The following is an 11,873-nucleotide window of genomic DNA, read 5'->3' on the forward strand; positions in this document are numbered from 1 at the left end:
AAAGAGTGAGCCCCTCTGTGACACAGGTATTCATAAGGCGATCAGTTACTGTTAAAAAAAGACCAAAAAATCTTTCTTTTAAATTGTGTGTTTCTGTGAAATTGTAGTCTTGACATTTCCTTGTATTTTACTTTCTAACAGAGTTTAGAAACTAGCTGCTTCTTGTTCTTGGCTGCCCTATCTCCTCTGGATGCTCCCACCTATGCAAGGCCCAGATCTCCCAAAGTACAAATTGCTCAGTTACTGCTATTGCACCTCCCTCCATTCCAAACTTCTCGTCTTCCCCGGCACAAGAGCAAAAGGCTTGCTCTATGTTCCCTTCTCTGATGGTTTGGGTTACTTAGTGATTCATTCTATGTGGCTCACTGTTCTGCATAGCAAACACAGACAAGATGGTAAGAAGATCACTTAATGCAGCCAAAAGTCTACCCAAGGAAAACAGTTGAATTCACATGGCGATTTGATGGTTTTCCCTGACTCTATGACAGACTAAAACTAAGCCACCCTTCTCTAATTCACCCTAATACATCTCTGAATTTTTAAAACAACTCTCTGCATCCAATATCAGGAGCAATCAGGAAATTCTTTTATGTCAACTCAACAGATTTCTTGCTTCAGCAAACTAATTACCCATCATACTCTGTGTGCAGTTTGCTAATAGTGAAGATATTTTCTGAAGGTCCTTTTCACAGCGGCTTTCCCGTCATTTTTTTTTCAGGCTATAGATGATGGGATTCAGTGAGGGGGTAAGCACACTATACTGTACAGAGAAGATCAACTTCAATGTTGAGCCCGATACTGGAATTAGATAACGAAGGAAACCTGAACCATAAAACAGGAGCACTACAATGAGGTGGGAGGAGCAGGTGGAGAAGGCCTTACTTCTACCCGAGGAGGAGCTGATGCTCAGGATGGTGGAGACAATGCGGGCATAAGAGTAGAAGATCAGGGAACCAGTTCCAAGTCCAGAGAGGATGCCAGAACTGAGTAAGACAGTAAAACTGGTGGAGACATCAGAGCAGGACAGAGGGGAGAGAGAGGGCAGCTCACAGCTGTAGTGGGGGATGGAATCATCTCCACAGAAGTCCAAGTTCATAGCTGGAAGGATGTTGAGGAGTGCATGTAGAAATCCCAGGCTCCAGGACCCCCACACCAGCCCCTTACACAGCTCGTTGTTCATCATCTGTCCATAGAGGAGAGGGTGGCAGATGGCAACATAGCGATCATAGGCCATCACTGCAAGCAGGCAGACTTTGGTGGCTCCACTCTCAAACAAAAAGAAGGCTTGAACCAGACAGCCCTTCACAGAGATGGTTTTCTTCTGAGACAAAAGATTCTCCAGCAGCTTTGGGACTGTGACAGAAGAAAAGCAAAGGTCCAGGAAAGCAAGATGATTCAGGAAGAAATACATGTGGGTGTGGAGGTGAGAATCTGCCCTGATCACCACCAGCATCATCAGGTTCCCTGTAATAGTCAGGAGGTAAATTTCCAAAAATAGCCCAAAGAAGAGAGCTTGGATGTGTGGGGCAGCAGACAGACCAAGGAGGATGAACTCGTTGATGGTGCTATGGTTCTCCAAAGCCATTTAGAAAAAATTCTGTCTAGAAATAAAAATAGGAGGAAACCTGAAATCTCTTGAACAGACTGAATTATCAAATGATGGGAATCTTCATCCTAAGTAGTTTATATTTCATATCTGCCTTGATTAGTTCTTTCATATCTTTCTTCATGGGATGATGAACTGCTACAACCCTAACCCTGGGTCAACACTGCCAGCATTTTGACTAATGGCTTTTCTTCATTCTCAGAGACTGCTTAAGATATTCACAAATTTTCCAGAATCTAGATCATTATAAATTTGGTTTTCCTTTAACAGAACTGTGTTTTGCAATATTCTGTAACCTTTGTAGATATTACTTGAATTCCAAAAGTGGGTGTTCCAAACCAGATCTTTCCTATTACTCAGTCATTTACTCCCATTCAAATCCTGTTTAAAGTATATCCTGCTAAAGATATTTTTTCCTTCCTTTAGCTTATAACATGGCACTTTCATGTGCACTGCCAATTTCTCCTCTGGGACAAATTTGAAAGGTGTAGCCTTGGGCATGTGTACACATATGTCAATATTTCCTTGTGTTTCTATATTAGATGATGAGATGGGAGAAACAGTGGAGAACATGCACATCAATTTTGCAGAAGAAAATATTGAGCATCAGAGGTAAGATAAGTGTCTAAATTCCCAGTTTGAAGTGTCATGTATCTCCACACTTAGACAAGAGAACTTCCTACCAAACAGTGTCTTCCAATCAAGGCTTGGCAGTGAATGTGCTGTGTCATATGACATCTATGGTCTTGTAAGACTGTCCACACATTATGTCCTGGAGACCCTTAATGCTGAGGCCAGACTACTGTACTTGCCCCTGAGCATGCATGGATATTCATTTTTCTCTACCTGTATTCAAGTTTCTGCTCTGTCTGGAGTGCCCTATGTTTCTATCTAATGCCTTTTAATATTTTGACATTCACTTTAATTTTTACATTTTTCTTATATCTTCCAAGAAAATTAGCTTTGCTGAACTCACCATATAAATTATAATAGAACAACTATTTTTTTACTGAGTGCCTGATAAGTTCTTGGCACTCTTAATCACTTTTGTTTTTAATATTCAGAAAAAAAATGTGGAAATCATTCTATCGATATTGTTCGAATGGATAAACAAACCTATTTGGATATCTTCCCAAATGTTTAAACACCATGATTCCAACTCTAATCTCTCTGATTACAAAAGTTATATCCTTTGTATCTTTTTTTTTTTTAATCTTCATTTTATTGAGATATATTCACATACCACGCAGTCATACACAACAAATCGTACTTTCGATTGTTTACAGTACCATTACATAGTGGTACATTCATCACCCAAATCAATCCCTGACACCTTCATTAGCACACACACAAAAATAACAAGAATAATAATTAGAGTGAAAAAGAGCAATTGAAGTAAAAAAAAACACTGGGTACCTTTGTCTGTTTGTTTCTTTCCCCTATTTTTCTACTCATCCATCCATAAACTAGACAAAGTGGAGTGTGGTCCTTATGGCTTTCCCAATCCCATTGTCACCCTTCATAAGCTACATTTTTATACAACTGTCTTTGAGATTCATGGGTTCTGGGTTGTAGTTTGATAGTTTCAGGTATCCACCACCAGCTACCCCAATTCTTTAGAACCTAAAAAGGGTTGTCTAAAGTGTGCATAAGAGTGCCCACCAGAGTGACCTCTCGGCTCCTTTTGGAATCTCTCTGCCACTGAAGCTTATTTCATTTCCTTTCACATCCCCCTTTTGGTCAAGAAGATGTTCTCCGTCCCACGATGCCAGGTCTACATTCCTCCCCGGGAGTCATATTCCACGTTGCCAGGGAGATTCACTCCCCTGGGTATCTGATCCCACGTAGGGGGGAGGGCAGTGATTTCACCTTTCATGTTGGCTTAGCCAGAGAGAGAGGGCCACATCTGAGCAACAAAGAGGCATTCGGGAGGAGGCTCTTAGGCACAACCATAGGGAGGCCTAGCCTCTCCTTTGCAGCAACCGTCTTCCCAAGGGTAAAACCTGTGGTAGAGGGCTCAACCCATCAAACCACCAGTCCCCTATGTCTGTGGTCATGTTAGCAACCATGGAGGTGGGGTAGGCGAATACCCCTGCATTCTCCACAGGCTCCTCAAGGGGGCACTACATCTTTTTTTTGCCTTGTTTTTCTTTTTCTTTTTTTTTTTAACTTTCCCTTCTTTTTTAAATCAACTGTATGAAAAAAAAGTTAAAAAGAAAACAAACATACAATAAAAGAACATTTCAAAGAGACCATAACAAGGGAGTAAGAATAAGACAACTAACCTAACTGCTTAACTTCCAACATGTTCCTACTTTACCCCAAGAAAGTTACCTAATATAGCAACATTTCTGTGAACTTGCTCCTACTATATCCATCAGAAATCAACAGACCATAGTCATTCCTGGGTATCCCCAGAACGCCAAACAGCCCATCTGCTCTTCTTGGATTATTGTTCCCCCTTCCTTAATTGCTCTCTATTGCTAGTTCCCCTACATTCTACATTATAAACCATTTGTTTTACATTTTTCAAAGTTCACATTAGTGGTAGCATATAATATTTCTCTTTTTGTGCCTGGCTTATTTCGCTCAGCATTATGTCTTCAAGGTTCATCCATGTTGTCATATGTTTCACGAGATCGTTCCTTCTTACTGCCGCGTAGTATTCCATCGTGTGTATATACCACATTTTATTTATCCACTCATCTGTTGAAGGACATTTGGGTTGTTTCCATCTCTTGGCAATTGTGAATAATGCTGCTATGAACATTGGCGTGCAGATATCTGTTCGTGTCACTGCTTTCCGATCTTCCGGGTATATACCGAGAAGTGCAATCGCTGGATCGAATGGTAACTCTATATCTAGTTTTCTAAGGAACTGCCAGACTGACTTCCAGAGTGGCTGAACCATTATACAGTCCCACCAACAATGAATAAGAGTTCCAATTTCTCTACATCCCCTCCAGCATTTGTAGTTTCCTGTTTGTTTAATGGCAGCCATTCTAACCGGTGTTAGATGGTATCTCATTGTGGTCTTAATTTGCATCTCTCTAATAGCTAGTGAAGCTGAACATTTTTTCATGTGTTTCTTGGCCATTTGTATTTCCTCTTCAGAGAACTGTCTTTTCATATCTTTTGCCCATTTTATAATTGGGCCATCTGTACTATTGTCATTGAGTTGTAGGATTTCTTTATATATGCAAGATATCAGTCTTTTGTCAGATACATGGTTTCCAAAAATTTTTTCCCATTGAGTTGGCTGCCTCTTTACCTTTTTGAGAAATTCCTTTGAGGTGCAGAAACTTCTAAGCTTGAGGAGTTCCCATTTATCTATTTTCTCTTTTGTTGCTTGTGCTTTGGGTGTAAAGTCTAGGAAGTGGCCGCCTAATACAAGGTCTTGAAGATGTTTTCCTACATTATCTTCTAGGAGTTTTATGGTACTTTCTTTTATATTGAGATCTTTGGTCCATTTTGAGTTAATTTTTGTGTAGGGGGTGAGGTAGGGGTCCTCTTTCATTCTTTTGGATATGGATATCCAACTCTCCCAGCCCCATTTGTTGAAAAGACCATTATGACTCAGTTCAGTGACTTTGGGGGCCTTATCAAAGATCAGTCGGCCATAGATCTGAGGGTCTATCTCTGAATTCTCAATTCGATTCCATTGATCTATATGTCTATCTTTGTGCCAGTACCATGCTGTTTTGGCAACTGTGGCTTTATAATAAGCTTCAAAGTCAGGGAGTGTAAGTCCTCCCACTTCGTTTTTCTTTTTTAGAGTCTCTTTAGCAATTCGAGGCATCTTCCCTTTCCAAATAAATTTGATAACTAGCTTTTCCAAGTCTGCAAAGTAGGCTGTTGGAATTTTGATTGGGATTGCATTGAATCTGTAGATGAGTTTGGGTAGAATTGACATCTTAATGACATTTAGCCTTCCTATCCATGAACATGGAATATTTTTCCATCTTTTAAGGTCCCCTTCTATTTCTTTTAGTAGAGTTATGTAGTTTTCTTTGTATAGGTCTTTTACATCTTTGGTTAAGTTTATTCCTAGGTACTTGATTTTTTTAGTTGCTGTTGAAAATGGTATCTTTTTCTTGAGTGTCTCTTCAGTTTGTTCATTTCTAGCATATAGAAACATTACTGACTTATGTGCATTAATCTTGTATCCCGCTACTTTGCTAAATTTGTTTATTAGCTCTAGTAGCTGTATCGTCGATTTCTCAGGGTTTTCTAGATATAAGATCATATCATCTGCAAACAATGACAGTTTTACTTCTTCTTTTCCAATTTGGATGCCTTTTATTTCTTTGTCTTGCCGGATTGCCCTGGCTAGCACTTCCAGCACAATGTTGAATAACAGTGGTGATAGCGGGCATCCTTGTCTTGTTCCTGATCTTAGAGGGAAGGCTTTCAGTCTCTCACCATTGAGTACTATGCTGGCTGTGGGTTTTTCATATATGCTCTTTATCATGTTGAGGAAGTTTCCTTCAATTCCTACCTTTTGAAGTGTTTTTATCAAAAAGGGATGTTGGATTTTGTCAAATGCTTTTTCAGCATCTATTGAGACGATCAATTGATTTTTCCCTTTTGACTTGTTAATGTGTTGTAATACATTGATTGATTTTCTTATGTTGAAACATCCTTGCATGCCTGGAATAAACCCCACTTGGTCATGGTGTATGATTTTTTTAATGTGTCTTTGGATTCGATTTGCAAGTATTTTGTTGAGGATTTTTGCATCTATATTCATTAGGGAGATTGGCCAGTAGTTTTCCTTTTTTGTAGCATCTTTGCCTGGTTTTGGTATTAGATTGATGTTAGCTTCATAAAATGAGTTAGGTAGTGTTCCATTTTCTTCAATGTTTTGAAAGAGTTTGAGTAAGATTGGTGTCAGTTCTTTCTGGAAATTTGGTAGAATTCCCCTGTGAAGCCATCTGGCCCTGGGCATTTATTTGTGGGAAGATTTTTGATGACTGATTGGATCTCTTTGCTTGTGATGGGTTGGTTGAGGTCTTCTATTTCTTCTCTGGTCAGTCTAGGTTGTTCATATGTTTCCAGGAAATTGTCCATTTCCTCTACATTATCCAGTTTGTTGCCATACAGTTGTTCATAATATCCTCTTATAATTTTTTTAATTTCTTCAGGATCTGCAGTTATGTCACCTTTTTCATTCATTATTTTGTTTATATGGGTCTTCTCTCTTTTTGATTTTGTCAGTCTAGCTAGGGGCTTGTCAATCTTGTTGATCTTCTCAAAGAACCAACTTTTGGTGATATTTATCCTCTCTATTGTTTTTTTGTTCTCTATGTCATTTATTTCTGCTTTAATCCTTGTTATTTCTTTTCTTCTACTTGGTTTAGGATTGGTTTGTTGTTCATTTTCTAGCTTCTTCAGTTGATCCATTAGTTCTTTGATTTTGGCTGTTGCTTCCTTTTTAATATGTGCGTTTAGTGCTACAAATTTCCCCCTTTGCACTGCTTTTGCTGCATCCCATAGGTTTTGGTATGTTGTGTTCTCATTTTCAGTCGTCTCTATATATTTAGCAATTTCTCTTACTATTTCTTCTTTAACCCACTGATTGTTTAGGAGTGTGTTGTTTAACCTCCAGGTATTTGTGAATTTTCTAAGTCTCTGATGGTTATTGACTTCTAATTGTATTCCATTGTGGTCAGAGAATGTGCTTTGAATAATTTCAATCTTTTTAAATTTATTGAGGCTTGTTTTATGTCCCAGCATATGATCTATTCTGGAGAAAGTTCCGTGAGCACTAGAAAAGTATGTGTATCCTGGTGATTTGGGATGTAATGTCCTGTAGATGTCTGTTAAATCTAATTCATTTATCAGATTGTTTAGGTTTTCAATTTCCTTATTGGTCTTCTGTCTGGTTGATCTATCTATAGGAGAGAGTGATGTGTTGAAGTCTCCCACAATTATTGTGGAAACATCAATTGCTTCCTTTAGTTTTGCCAGTGTTTCTCTCATGTATTTTGTGGCACCTTGATTGGGTGCATAGACATTTACGATTGTTATTTCTTCTTGCTGAATTGCCCCTTTTATTAGTATGTAGTGGCCTTCTTTGTCTCTCAAAACATCCCTGCATTTAAAGTCTATTTTATCTGAGATTAATATTGCTACACCTGCTTTCTTTTGGCTGTAGCTTGCATGAAATATTTTTTTCCATCCTTTCACTTTCAGTTTCTTTGTGTCCCTGTGTGTAAGATGAGTCTCTTGTATGCAACATATTGATGGTTCATTTTTTTTGATCCATTCTGCGAATCTATATCTTTTAATTGGGGAGTTTAATCCATTTACATTCAACGTTATAACCGTGAAGGCATTTCTTGAATCAGCCATCTTATCCTTTGGTTTATGTTTGTCATATTTTTCCCCTCTGTCTATTAATATCCTTTATTGTACCCATACTGAATCTCTTTAGTACTGAACCTTTCTCCAAGTCTCTCTGTCCTTTCTTTGTTTCTCTGTCTGTAGGGCTCCCTTTAGTATCTCCAGTAGGGCAGGTCTCTTGTTAGCAAATTCTCTCAGCATTTGTTTGTCTGTGAAAAATTTAAGCTCTCCCTCAAATTTGAAGGAGAGCTTTGCTGGATAAAGTATTCTTGGCTGGAAATTTTTCTCACTCAGAATTTTAAATATATCGTGCCACTGCCTTCTCGCCTCCATGGTGGCTGCTGAGTAGTCACTAATTAGCCTTATGCTGTTTCCTTTGTATGTGGTGAATTGCTTTTCTCTTGCTGCTTTCAGAACTTGCTCCTTCTCTTCTGTGTTTGACAGTGTGATCAGTATATGTCTCGGAGTGGGTTTATTTGGATTTATTCTATTTGGAGTTCGCTGAGCATTTATGATTTGTGTATTTATGTTGTTTAGAAGATTTGGGAAGTTTTCCCCAACAATTTCTTTGAATACTCTTCCTAGACCTTTACCCTTTTCTTCCCCTTCTGGGTCACCAATGAGTCTTATATTTGGACGTTTCATATTATCTATCATATCCCTGAGGTCCATTTCGATTTTTTCAATTTTTTCCCCATTCTTTCTTTTATGCTTTCATTTTCCATTCTGTCATCTTCGAGGTCACTGATTCGTTGTTCAACTTCCTCTAGTCTTGTACTATGAGTGTCCAGAATCTTTTTAATTTGGTCAACAGTTTCTTTAATTTCCATAAGGTCATCCATTTTTTATTTAGTCTTGCAATGTCTTCTTTATGCTCTTCTAGGGTCTTCTTGATTTCCTTTGTATCCCATACTAGGGTCTCATTGTTCATCTTTAGTTCTTTGAGTAGCTGCTCTAGGTGCTGTGTCTCTTCTGATCTGTTGATTTGGGTGCTTGGGCATGGGTTATCCATATCGTCTGGTTTTTTCATATGCTTTATAATTTTCTGTTGTTTTTTGCCTCGTGGCATTTGCTGAACTTGATAGGGTTCTTTTAGGATGTGTAGACCAATTGAAGTCCTTATCTCTGATTTATCAGATCTACAGCTTCGTGGAGTACACTTTCTCTAACTAACCAGCAGGTGGTGTCCACGAGCCACCTGTTCTCTACAATCCAGTTCTCCCCTGCTTAGCCTTTTTGGTGAGTGGGGGAGTGAGTCTTGTGGGGTCCAATTGGTGTACCAAGCTTGCGTGTGTAGTTGGTGTTGCCTGCCCTGTATATGGGGCGTGTTTCTGGGCAGTCAGGGATGGGGGGTGGCTCTAACAATCAAATCTCCATGGTGATCCTAGAGTTTTAAAGCTGCTGCAATAGTCTAATCCTTCAGTTCAGTCCTGCCACAGTTTGTCTCTGCCACTGACCCACAATTCCTTGGTATTGGCGTATGGCTCCTGAGACTTGCAAGTGGGCCCCTCTTCCAGGCTGTGCACCCTGGGTCCTCTGTTGAGGGATGACTGTGCTATGTCACAGGTGAGTGCCATCCCCCCAGGGCAGTTCTGGGCTGCTGGGCTGTGTAGGTAGGCTCCCAGTCTGCTGAAATGATGGCTGAATGGGGCTTTGTTAATTCACACTGCTCTACCTTCCCAACTCTGGGACAATCAGCTGAGGTTGCAGGGAAGGCTAATGTCCACGCCCAGTTTTGTGGTGTGTGCCTGTTATTTGAAGCACTTCCGTCACACTGGGTTTTCTGGGGCAGCTCTGAGTTATGGGGCTGGCGATGGGCAGGAGTGTTTCCTGTCCACCAGGATGATGGCTGTGAGCGGACACCCCCCTTTTCTTGGGTAGTTGTGGTGTTTAGTGAATTTTCTCAGCCACTGGATTATTGCGTTTTGTCTCAGAGCTCTCTTAGTTCTGCTCTTGACTTGACCTGCCCAAATTGCAAGTCTTTGAAGCTTTCTGTATTGGGCTTCTTAGAGTAATTGTTTTAGAAAAAGAAAAAAGGATTAAAAAAAAAAAAAAAAGGGCCCTCCTCAGAGATCTAATGGGTTATTGAAATGCTAAGAGACAAAGCAACCAGGGCCATTAAGGAAAGGTCCACAGGGCAGAGAGATCAGCTTTTCTTCAGGATTTGCATATGCGCCTCAGGGCCTGAGCTCGGCCCTTCCCCTTTCTATGTTCACCAGAACTCCAAAAATTCTCCGCTTTTATTTTGGAGTTTTTCGTGTTGTTTTTTTTCTATGCCTGTCTCCTCTCTGCTGGGCTGGCTGTTCTCAGATTCTCTGGTGTCTGGTCTCCGTCTATCTATGGTTGGAGTTTGGATCAGCAGAATGAGTTTCCGATAAGGGCTGCCACTGCAGTTCTCCCTTCTCCTTCCCGGAGCTGACAGCCCCTCCTCCCACGGGACTGAGCCTGGCAGGGAGGGGCGCGGGTCCCTTGGCTGCAAAAACTTACAGATTTCGCTGATCTCAGCAGTTCCACGTTTTCATGAGTGTTGTATGAAGTATGCCCAAAGTCAGATTGCTCTGTGGTGTCCAGTCCATGCAGTTCCTGGCTTTCTACCTACTTTCCTGGAGGAGTAACTAAAACATACAGCTCACCAGTCTGCCATCTTGCCCCTCCTTCCCAAGTATTCTATATCCTTTGTATCTTGACTGTCTAACTCCCTTCTTAACAATTTGTTAATAATCACTGTTTATCTCCGCAAAATTATCTAATCCATCAACTTATAAAACTTAAGTCTCTCCCTGTATGCCAACACAGTAAACCACTCTTTAGTTTAGTAGTTAGTGTTAAGATGTGTACAGTACATTCTTTTTTTCTGCTCCAATGGCATTATAATTACTTGATGGCAGTGATTATCCTCTACAGTTTTTCACATCCAGAATATTTGTAACAGTGGAGGGGAGTGCCCATAGTGGATCCCCAATGAAAAAGAACATAATGAAGTGAATAGTGCAGTCTGTCTAGATAATATTTGAAGGGAAAGGCTCCAGATACACAGTTTGATAAAGACACTACATTAAGGGGAAGGGGAAGGGAAAGAGAAAAAATGCTGTGTGTGTGTGTGTGTGCGTGTGTATGTGTGTGTGTGTGTATCAAGTAGCGGACTTTGTTTGTGCTCATTCAGCTCATCTGGCTGACGCATCATCTCACACCCACTATAGTCAAAATATAGTTGAAAAATTATTTAATCCCATCATGTTCAATATAACTATTCATCCATTCACTTGTCTGTCTTCTGTTCATTTATTTAATCATTTATCCATGGTCCATTTTTCTATTCATTCATTCATTTTGTAATTCATCCATTCCATTCATAATGCTCCTTTTAATTTGTTTATTCTTCCACCATGTATCCATTTATAAGCTCATTTATTCAGGAAACAAATATTCACAAATTATCTGCTAAATTCCAAAATATGCTAGGCCTTCAGAGGTAGATGACTTTGTGTTTATTGCTGTTCAACTGTTAAATCAGTAATAGTATTTTTTTGTTGTTGTTTTTAGATTTCATTTCTTACTTCCTGTCATTCAGATCATTGAGTACTTAATTATGTTCTTTGTTTTTTCCTCATATCTAGCTTGAACCCTTTTCTGTGGCTATACATTGAGATTGTAGCTTTTATGAAACACTCTGCTTGGTGTTGTAAGTCCCTACTAACTAGAGTTGCAAAATTAATTAAATAATTAATTAATTAAGGCCACTCTCTTCAAATTATGAACAATTCTGCATTTTGAAATTTCTGTGTGAATTAGGAAGGTAGTTGCTTTAATTCTTCCATATTTGTTCTTTGCCCACCTTGTGTTCACTTACACATGTAGAGATATCACAGTACCTGATATTCACATTGAACTTTTCGTGAGTGAAAGAGCCAACATCCAAAGT

The 11,873-nt window shown here is 39.6% G+C and overlaps 1 pseudogene; it reads right to left on the reverse strand.

Annotated features, from left to right (window-relative positions):
* Window positions 1-654: 654 nt before the first annotated feature.
* Window positions 655-1,585, reverse strand: LOC119542806 (annotated as a pseudogene).
* Between the last annotated feature and the right edge of the window lie 10,288 nt (window positions 1,586-11,873).

This window comes from Choloepus didactylus, chromosome 8 (assembly GCF_015220235.1).
Source record: "Choloepus didactylus isolate mChoDid1 chromosome 8, mChoDid1.pri, whole genome shotgun sequence".
NCBI classification, from domain to species: domain Eukaryota; kingdom Metazoa; phylum Chordata; class Mammalia; order Pilosa; family Megalonychidae; genus Choloepus; species Choloepus didactylus.